Genomic DNA, 11,674 nt, shown 5'->3' with positions numbered 1-11,674 from the left:
AAGTTTACCATAGGTATAATAAATAAATATCACTTTTTTACGGTACTTTGTCAAATATATTTCGCATACTTAATAGCACCGAGTTCAAAAAAATTTCCGGAAATGGCCATAAGTTAAGAAACTATTGCTAAATAATTCTAGCGATCCGTATATTTGTCTAATTTAATAAATATACATAAAATAAACTTCTAATTCTTCGAATAAGGAACACAGATATTAAATTATCTACTAACCTTACCATTAACTGGAGACTGTAATTGATTTTTTCTCCTGAATTTGTTTTCTTTTCTACATTTCAAAGCAAAACTTCCCGTACTTTGAAGAGAACAATGACCTCTTTGAACCGTTCCTTTTTTTCTTCCCTGGAAACTCATTATTAGCCCTTATTATCGTAACAGTTCTCTTTGTTTTTCCTCCCCAAAAACCAAGTTCCATAAGTACCACGCCATCAAGGGCAAACAACCACCGAAATGGGTCCAAAACAGTCGAAGCACGCCTTATCATTCCAGCCCACCGAACGGCGAAAAGTAAAAGTGAAAAACATAATTTCCAACCAAATGACTCCATCACACAGTGCACACCGGCAACTGCAAACCGAGGCAAAATGGCCGCATGGTTTGTCACGGTACGGAAATAAACTCTCCAGCTCGCTGCTAGTATTTACTCGGTGCTACATTTGAGCCATTGCGCTTTCTTACCTTTCTGCGTAGAAACATGGCCATGGAGTGGTGAGGTAGTGCGCAGCAAGCATTCTTACCACGCCAGAAACTTTTCGCGAACGAATTTCCTCCCCCTTAACGCAGGGGCTCAGTTACAACGGGCAACCCTCGACAAAACAACCAGAAATGCGCAACAACCAAGTTTATTACAATCCTAGTCGAAAAACTTAATAAGATTTTCCCCCATTCGCAAACAACGCGGCCTCATCGTCCCATCCCAAGCCGGCGGAGGCCGATGAGTTTTGCCGGTGCCTATTTTTGAACTCGAAATTTCTCCCAGGTCTCTCTGGACTCGGAGGTTTTTCTACATTTTAAATCTTCTTTTGTGTGGCCGTTGTTTGAGACGGGGGGGACTTATGCACGATGCCGGCACTGCCGAGACGCCATCTGGCCGAAATGGGTCTCCGAAGGACGGTTGACGTCTAATGTCTAGCGGGACACGGAAGGCCAAAACTCCATGGCAACCACCGGTCCCTTGCCAGAATTACAGGTTATTATTCCGAATCAAGGCATGATGGCGGGGAGGCTTTTTTGCTGCTCGAGTGTTGCGCTGCTTCTGCAGTAGCAGACGGGGAATAAAAATGGTTTATTTTGTTGCAAGGTATCTGCCGAGGTCACTGACGCTGGCAGAGCACTCACCAAACGCAAGATGCGTTTCTAGGCGTCGATCTGGAGCGTCCTTTACGACACCTGGGGGAATTTGGCCATAGTATCAACTTCCTTGCTGTCAAGTCGCTAGGATTGGATGATGGTCTGCTTTGGAGTTAGGAGATTTCTTCGAACGAGTAAAGGAGGGAAGAATTTTGATGAATCACCTACGTCCGGGATCGTCCGGGAAGCCGAAGTAATGAAGTCGGGTCGTAAATTAAACGTTCCGTACCGACGTAAACTGTACCGGAATTGGAATTCTTCAATTACAATAATAGTCACCTGTTGTGGTAACGGATATTAAATTCATCCTTTGCGAGTTTTTCTTTTCCCTGCAAGCTACTCTGGAGTGGCAGAGGATGCTCTGGAATGTTGTAAGTGGAATTCAGCTCGATGTTTCTTTTTTTTGGCAAACAATTTTCCCTGCCACTCGAGCGTGTGGAATGTGTCACGTGTGTGCGCAAGAAAAATGTGTCATGCTGTTATTAGTTGGAAATAACTCGTTCCGAAGAAGAGTCACACCCATCAGGTATGTGCGCTCGGTTCAGAATCGAATATGAAAAGCATAAATTTAAAACGTTTCACATTTCACCGCGTTGCTGGCGCTTTCGGATGGAACGGCCGCTTTACATAGCTTAATAAACAAACCGAGATGGATATGATTTAGCATGAAAAATGAATAAACACATCCGATTAGTTGGGCAATTTTTCCTGCACTCGTGTATCAAAACAAACCGGAGAAGGGGTGGCGGCCAATCTATCCCCGAAAGCTGGCGTCGGCCGTCGTTACCACTTTGTGCATTCATTAGTCATACGGCAAGAGAGCTGAAGATGAAGATTCCCTTGAAAGGAATTCTACCTCACGCGTCTATTATTCATTCCGAGCGCTGGCTGGCTGGTACCGGAGCCACACGTCCATCCGAAGACTTCCTCACAGTCGGACCTGTCGGCGGGTCACACTCGGGCACCGAAATTTAATGCCCTTTGTTGTTGGTTGTTGGCACGAGGTGATAAATTCAGTGCATAACTTGAGAACACCCTTTGCTGGACCCGAAACCTCCCCACCCCTATTCGGAGCGTATTTAGCAAAAGCTTGAAACTCAGTCAAGCTCGAAAGCAAATGTTAAAAGAAAACGTTTTTTCACCCCCTTTTTGCTTGGAGCAGCAGCCAGAGTTCTAACGAGAATCTCTGGAAAGAAACGACGACAAGATAAAGAAGCAAACAGACCCAATTTTAACGCATGCCAAGAAGCTTGTTCCATGGTCCAAAGTTTATAACATGTAAATATATTTAAAAAGCAAAATAAGCGCAAAACCACAGACACACACAGAGAAGGTGGTTTGGAATGCATTTTCCCACCGCTGAGGTTGGAGCTGAAGTTCCTCGAGCAGGGCAAGGCCAATCTAACGTGCGTCTCTACTGAGTGGGAAACTTCAAGTAAGGTAGAACAGGCATCATCATTCGGGTAGGTTCGTCGCCTGTGAACCTGCCAGCTTCTTTCGGTATGCAGAACCACAGTGGAGTGAAGGTTTGGGGTGTCTTCCTCTTTTGTGTGTGTGTGGATACATTGTCTAAATGTCCGGCAGGACCAACAAACGCTGTGGCGTCAAAGAATGCACACAATGTGTGTGTGTGTGTGTGTGTGCTTCGGTCCTTCCGTTTAGGGCCTTATGTTTAGCAGATTTTCCCTTGTGCTCCATTCCGGTGCCTGAAACACATCCTCGACGCCCTTCGCGAGACGAGTGCCCTTGCCGATTGTTTCGGGTCACTCGAACGCGTATGTACGAAGCATAAGAATACACACACATCAAATCAGCATAAACAACACTCGACAAAAGCATAAGTAGACAACACTCGATCAAAGTCGGGTCTTCGGGCGTTCTGCGCATCTTTCCCCGTGTTCCTTTATGAGCGCTTCCTTGGCCGTACTCCCGAGGACTTCTCGATACCGGGGGTAGTTATTTTTATTAACATTCAAATGGTCCGGCTTCAGCTGGGTAAGAAAGGGCCAGCACAAGTGATGTGTCTTTCGGGTTTTATCTGCTTTTGTTACTGTCCGCTGTGTGTGTGTGTGCGTGCTGTCGTCGTTCAAGCATGATGGTCTTCCATGAATGTGTCGAGAGTCTTGAAATATTTTCTATCGAAAATAACAACAGCAAAAAAACATGAAACTTGAATGGGTATGTTGGTGATGTTGGTACACACTTCAGAAGCGGGACTTATTATTGTTCTACGAATTTTTTGAGGCGTTCAAAGTAAGAACTGATGATGAGTCAAGTTTTGTTTGGAGATTTGGTTCGGAATGCGCTTTTGTTGGTAGAGGTAAGACAGTTCTAAGATATTGGAAGCTCTTCAGGATTAATATTCTTATAAGTTTCATTCATCGAATTATTTAAATTTACAATATGTCTGGTTATATCGTGCTTCAAATAGCATCAACGGAACGGAACGTCGACTTGATATGGCTTTAAGAGCATCGCCTGTCAAACCCCTCAAAACAAACCTCCGCCCAACACAGCAGCAACGTCTTACGAGCGAGTTGTGAAAAATGTTTACACGTAACGGATCAGCAATGTAGCATGAAATCGCAACGCTGTTGCCCGCTGACTTGCCCGACGGCTAAAGAAGCAAAGCACCGTCAATGATGACGACAACGACGTCGAATTTGAAGGAATCTAGCTTTGATACGAGTCAGTAAGTTTTCGGTAAACATGGCTCCACCTCGTACGGCAAGCTCCACACGGTGGTTTCTTTCGCTGCTGTTGTCGAGCGCGCGAGTGGGAATCGCGTGTGTGTGTGTGTGCAAGACTAGAAAACCTCGGGAAAACTCAACTGCATCGCTGCGGGAGTGCATTTCTGCTTGAGTGATATGCAACATAGAGTGATAGTGTTTATTGTGGTGTTTGTTGGGGCATTAAATTCAAAGCACTGCCACCGACTGGAAGGATGCTTAGAACCGGTGTCCTTACGTTTGCTGATGCGGTCTTTCCTTTACTTTTATTTTTTGAGGAAAAAAAAGGAAATTCGTTTCATTCGCAAGAATTTTCTATTCTGTTTATCTTTGGACCAGTTTTGTTCATGGAAATATGACATCAATGTACAAAAGACATCCTTCTCAAGCATCCTTCCTAATGATTTTCTGACACCTTTCCTTGCCTGCTGCTGGATGAAACACAAGCAGCCATACAAAGCCTACGCTCAATTTCTCCCCCGGTAAAAGCTACCTCACCGATCGATTTTTCGCCCCGGAGAAAAGGTTTTCACACCGGAGCGTATGATTTATCTTCCGCTTTTCACCTGAACGAACACACCGCCGGCACCGGGCCCGATGTTGGTGGTGTGTTCCGGGCATTTTGTTCGACGTAACGAAGTGAAAACGAAGCGGTTTTCCCTGTTGCCCTGCACCGCACATTACCGTCGATCTTTTTGGTGTCCGCCACACTGCCAAACCGAAGCTACCCGAAATCAATTTCGAAACGATTCGAAGCATCCGCGGACACAGGCGACTAGTGTTATCGGTTCGGGAACCGTTTTGCGGCAGGATATTATTTGTTTCTGGGCACATTTAACGATCCATGGTTCGATTTTGTGTATTATTGTTGGGTTAAGAACTGGGTGGGTCGGTGGGCTTGCCGATGGGACGATGGGCGATCCGACCCCTCGGAGGGGGAGAATATTTAAATGATGAAAGCCCACCCGATTGGTGATACTGGTTTCGGTGTCTTTCATCGTCCGGTAAGGTTTTTCCAGTCGGTGATTGTGAAGAGGTTGATAATGATGTTAATTTGAAATTTGTCCGAAATAGACGATAATGATTACAGTTAGTTCGTTGCTGGCGTTAAATTGAATTCATTGGAGTTTGTTACGGTGTTTATGGCAGTGTTTGAGGAATAGTTTATTTTGCACATTTATTTTGAGGCGATTATTAAAAATAATGAGAAGCGATTCCAAGCATTTATACTTGTCCTATATCAAGTTGACAAGAAGTAGTTCTGGAAGTGATAATCAAGAGCTTCAATAAAAGACAAACAATACTCCTCTTCTTCATTAACAGTACTCACAGAGTTCTTGGCCAGAAATGCTGGCTTCTTTGACTTGGTAAATAATATTCTATGCTCAATTTCGAAGTCTTTGTACAAAGTCCTAAGACTTTTACTGAGGTACAAACTAACCACGAGCTTCGCGTAAAGCAAGAGATTAGGGTCTCCAAGGTATCGCCTTATTAGCTGTAGACATCATGGTGACTTGTTGACTTCAGGAGCTTCGAGCAGGAGGCTAAGATATAGATCTATAAATCTAATACCTGGATAAGTAACAACCTGCTCACCAAAGTCGAAGTCATTTCGCGAAAATGGTCCATACATAGGTACTGTACGGTCTTACGTGATAACTTCACATCATTCCAGGTAAGGCACTATTGTAGAACTATGCTAAGTTTATTATTTTAATTAACGCAGGTGTTGCACAAAAATTACTAGAATACCATTACCATCCAACCAATCATTATTTTACCAAGCAACGGTTAGTTCAATTCGCTCCTCAGATTAGACGTAGTAAGCACATACTTCGCAGTACCCCAACAGATGTGTCAAGAATTAAATTTGCGGTTCAGAATGTACGATAAGTAAACCGAAGACAAGTTGCTGATGCAAGTTTCCTGTAAAAAACACACACACACACACAAACTCACAGCATTCCTTTGCCATTCGTTAGACGTGCGGCGAGCGGAAGTTGAAGCAAGGACTGGCTATTCCGGGACTGGCGTGCAGACAACAAACAAAACGCACCATAACAATGAGCACGCAAAGCATTTGCAGTTGGAGCGAAACTTTCCCGGTTGATGATGTGCCCGACAGTGGCTTAGTTTTCGGCCCGGGTAATAACGTTCATTTTGCACGGTTAGAGTTTTCGCTGGCTGCAAGCGATCTTACAGTGTGCGATTGCTTAGAAGTTTTAAAGGTGTTGCTTACTAAAAATATTCCTATAATTAAAATGAACTTAGCACATAAATTTAGTTAGGCAAATTAAACAACAAGAAAGGAAAATTGTTTCAACCTTCAACATTAATCCATCGTCAGCTATTAAAATATTGTCCCGCAGTGTAAATGTCAGCCAGCCGCTTGGCATCAGTGTCAGTGCTAAAGGAAACACCGCAACACCGCAAGCACATCCGCCGCCATCGCTTCCGGCCACCGGCACACGGCCGCACGCCCGGTTTGGTGTAAAACATCTTTTTTTGAATTATTATTCAGCAATTTGTTGGGAATTATTTACAAAACTTTCCGCACACAGTATCTTTTCCGAACCATCTCGTTCTTCATTTCTTTTACAACTTTCAAATGGAAAACTGTACCCGCAGTTGTGCCACAGCTCAAGTTGCCTCCTGCTCACTGACATGCTTCCCGGCAGCAGGACAGCGAGAAGTTTTGCCCAACTTTCACCCCGTTTTTCAATGCCCAAACCCCTTTTCGCGTGTAGTACAAGATGCTCGGTACGGAACATTGGGCCAATCGAAAGAAAATGGAGCAGACTTTTGATTGTGCCGCGCGCGCGTTCTCCCGTCCAAACCACGGGACCAGGCGAGCCGTTTTGCTTGCATTTGACGCTCTTTCGTGGCAGTGCCGGTTGGTGGAATTTGGTCCGTACTCATCAAGCAAATGGAGAGCCGGCCGGTGGAGAACGGGGAGCCATCAGGGAAGATTGCTTTGTTTGCACACTTGCTTGGGGAATGACTGTGATAGGGGGCTGGCGGACTGGCTTGGCAGGCTGATTTCAAGTGCAACCCCGAGTGCACAATAGCTTTTTAAGGGTTAAGTTTCCATGCGCTGTCTGGTGTTGTTGATTTTGTAGCGCTATTGCATTAGGTCAGGGCATTAGTAACCGCGAGATGATTGCGATTCGCCTTCGTGCGGCGTGGAGCCGTACCGGTGGAGATTGCTTTGTAATATTAATATCTGCACTGAAGAGTCTTTCCCGGGTTGCAAAGTTGGGTGATGGCTTTCAGAAGAATGAGATGACATGGTTGGATCATTCAGATGAACTGGAAAATATGCGATTACACTTGGAGAACTTTTACATTGTTCTTCTCAGTAGTTTGAATATTAAAAAAGTGTATCTTGAAACTGAAGATGAAATATTACAATATTTAAGGTATCTCTTCTGCTTGGCCTAACGACCTCTAGCTTACTAGACTTATAGATACAACGTAATATGATGTTCCGAATAGGATTTGAACTCCTGACCTGCCGTGTGAAGACGCCGCTGTAGCCTCTTCCGCCGGACCGCCATTTTCAACGTATCTGTCAACAATACTAGACTTTTCTGATAAAGAGTACCTCACAATTTCTTGTTATAACTATATCCGGAGGGGTTACCTAGTAATAAGTTCGACTGAATTTCATGAACGCTGAGGACTAGTCTTATGCTATGAATATTGTGAAGACCCTTATGGCTACTGAGAACATCCAGGACAGGAATCCATTAGGATCCAGGAACCAGGACAGAACTACTTATCTTCTGTCGTATAAGGACATTGTTAATACAAGTTTAATCCCATACAACGAAGATCTCACAATGAAGTAGAGATATTCAAGGACTAAGGACTATAAGATCTCTGGAAATTTCTTTAGAATTCCATTCTCTCATTCTTCCACTGCCAATTTGAACGCATTAGCCTCATAAACACATTTAAAATCAGACAGACAAAAGCTGTTTGGTTCATCCACTCGAAAGGTCCCGGCATCATTATTCAGGTTTGCAAATCCTAGTTTAAATACTGCAGCAAAGGCACGGCCCAAGCGACAAACCCTCAAACATCAGACCGTTGTTTTGCACAGAAATCAAATTACGTTCGTTAGCGATGGACAATTCCGCCGTTTTGTATTTTTCTGACGTGTGTGTGTGTGTGTACACCATCACGTAGCTAACAGAGCCCTTCGAGCGCGAAACCAACGTAGGCGAAGTTTATTATTTATGGACAAATAAATTGTACCCTAATCAAATATTTGCTTACAATCCGCGTACCTTCCGGTCACTTGGCCATATTTGCCGATGCTCCGAGGTACCGACCGACCGCGAGACCTCACAAGCAGCTCACCTGTCGCCCGTACACCCGGCCCGGGGTATTTCTAGACGCGGAAACACAAAAGCCTGACCACCATACTCTGCGAATAGAAAATTAGATTTTCCCAAATTCAGCTTTAAACAATCCCGGCTCGCCTAACCCGGCTTGTCTGACGAACGCTCGAGGTCACACGGAAAGTTCTGCGGACACGGGAAAGTTGTTCCGCTGGGTTAGAGAATTTCCCGGTACACACACCGACACACACACACACACGCGAGCGACCAGCCAACAATGGGTGGCCTAGTGTTTTTTTTCCATCACGGCAAAGCACAGGACTGTTTGGTTCGCTGGTCACCATCGCACGCGGACATTTGTGTTTTATTTTCCGACCCGTCGAATTCCGCAAAATTTGTTCCCGGTCGCGCAGAATGCTAATGAAATTTGAATATTTGTGCATTCGCATACCGGCCGGCCACGACATGTGTCCGAAAAACGTGGCTAGCGCGGGGCGAAATTGTTTGCGCTTGCGGTAGTTGTAGCGTATTTTTCCAGCGGGAAAAGCTGGCCACCGATCGTGGTTACGCGTGCTCCGAAGGCAAGGTGCTGGTGATTAGTAGCTGGAGTGAGGCTTTCGCGCGCGCACACGGATGTTGATTTGAATCAACATGTGCGTTTTGATAGGAAAATGCCGATAGTAAACAACCCGCTCCCGGAGGGATAAGCAAGATGGAAATAGTCCGCCAACCATGAATATCCAATCAATTTTTCCAAAACAAATTCTGACACTTTGTGCGAAATGGTTCCAAAGCCTGATTCAAAGGGGCAACACACATAATGTTGTTAAATAAATGGCACACTTAGCATACGATTGGGCATGTTAAACTTCACCACTAATAGCGTCTCACAAGATAAATGAATGGCTGCTGGCGCCTTCAGCAGGAACGAGACCTCCCAAACAACAGCCGGAACAACGGCTTCACGAACCATCATTGAATCGGTTGGCTTATTTGTGACACAGTACATTCGCTACAGCTTCACCCGCATTACAAAACACACCCAAACAATGCTGTTCCCTTTATCCCACCGGTGACAATTGCTAGGTCGTGTGTCATGAAGCAGCAGCAGGATGTGAGGCATTTCTCGTTTCGCGAAAAAGTAATAACTCACACGCGCGCTCAACATTCCGGGCCCGTTGTTTATTTCCATTTTTTTCTTTCGCGTGTCTATGACCGTGTGTAAGGATGGTGAAAGATGGCGTGTTTCGCTTTCGCAACAATGGTGCGCGAAAGCATAAAGCACACGATTGTCTTCGGAAGCGTCTCGCGGGAAAGAAAGGGACGCCCCCGACGCTATTGTGCAGCTAAATTGCCCACAACAGAAACTGTCAAGCTGAAGCGTACGCATTACAGGTTCTTCTAGGTGGAAAAGAGTGATATTATTGCATTAACTGAATCGTGCCAAATCGCTACATCAGTTACAGGCTACATTTGATGTTTTGATTGAAGAAAACTTTCCTTCGCTCGATTTCCCGTCAGAGGGCGCAGTTAATCTTGGAGAATCTTTGAGGATGTAGACTAGGTATGAATGCATGCGAATGCTTGTATTAGTGTCGGGAAGGATGAATCCCAAAAGAGATTCAGATCTTCAAATCTCAATCTAAAAGGGATGACAGTCACTCCCTTTTAAATCCCGATCAAAATCCAATAAAATCCCAGTCAAATCCCAATCGATTCATGAATCCAAATGGAAAAGCAATCCAATCCAAATCGAATCCCTAGCAAATCTTAATCGGATTTGGATTGAATCTGGATCGGATTAGAATCCTTTTAGAATCTGGATCGAAATTTCAATAGGGTATCAAATCCCTATTGAATTTGAATCGGATTTGAATCTCTATCGCATTCGTCATTTAGGTTCCAAACCGAATTCGAACTTTTCTAGGGATTGGATCTTTGAGTTTTCTGATTTGAATCGTCCGAGGGATTGGATTTCTGAATCTCTGACCACTTTTTTATATTATCCTTAGCTTCAAGTACTCGTGCACTGCGCCAGAACTAGCTTGAAAGCTTTGTTGTTTAAGTTATCATAGTGGAGATTGGATGTCTTAGGCATCTTAACAAGTTCACGAGTTAATTCCTTTTTTACTAACAAATCATTGATTATTCATAAACGACCCCTTTTTGATCGTAAATATACAATATTTTAATTTAATTTTGTTAGTTTTTTCGAGATATGTTAAGATATGTATTATATGTGTAATTATATGTAATTTTTAAACCTAAACTTCTTCACTCGAACGACCCCTTGCTGATGTCTCCCATCTGGGAACTCCATTCATATTTCACAAAAAACTGAAACAAAAATAAATGAAGTGTCAGTTGCTGCTGGCCTAATTATATCCTTTCCTAAACGCAACCGATCTAATTCAACCAACCATCGCACGTGTTTCACGTGTTTAGCTCAGATGGTTACGCCTGAGTGCCCGAAACAGGCTTCGTGGTTGTTTTTTTCGAGGGGGTCCAGGAAAACGCACGTACCCGATAAGGCTTGACCGGTGCTAAAATTTATTGCCCAAACCGTCACCCACCGATCTGGATAGGAGCTCTAGGAGAAATATCTCTACCGAAGCACATAAAGAATGCATAAATGAAACACAGTTTTTTGGGTTCTGTTTATTTAATTGAGTTTTTAATAAAGCACATCCCACCCTCCCATATGTACCATGCACCACGTGCGCCACCCCACGTCCACTCCCTCCGGCGGGAAGTCAACTGGGACGGGATCCTTCTGGTTCATCATATCGGAAGCGGTGGAAGTGGCTCGGTAATTTATGGCTTTGATTAAATGACCGTAAGGACGCGGACCGATAAAGGCGCGCGCGGGCGGGCCGAATATCCTGACTGACGCACCGTTTGGTTCCTGTGGGATGGGCAGAAAGGATACGAGAGGGGCGTACCGGAAAATGGTTCAGTTTTTTGTTCGGGGTTATTCACCAACAATTCCATGTACGCTCCTTCCCGTACGTCTGCGAAACCTTACGTGCACGAACGAAAAAAAAGCGTCCCCCGTTCTAAATAAGTAAGTGAAATATTTAACCTTGTTCCAGGGCACGGGTAGCCCTCAATCAGCCGCACCTAAGATGGTGGAAAAATGTCAAATATTCGAGCATAATAAATTCTTCATTTGTCTCGCTGCGAAGTCCCGGCTCCGGCACTGTTGTCGGTGGCGGTGGTGAACAAATGG

Source organism: Anopheles stephensi, chromosome 2 (genome assembly GCF_013141755.1).
Source record: "Anopheles stephensi strain Indian chromosome 2, UCI_ANSTEP_V1.0, whole genome shotgun sequence".
Classification (NCBI taxonomy): Eukaryota; Metazoa; Arthropoda; class Insecta; order Diptera; family Culicidae; genus Anopheles; species Anopheles stephensi.
This window is presented reverse-complemented; position numbering follows the sequence as displayed.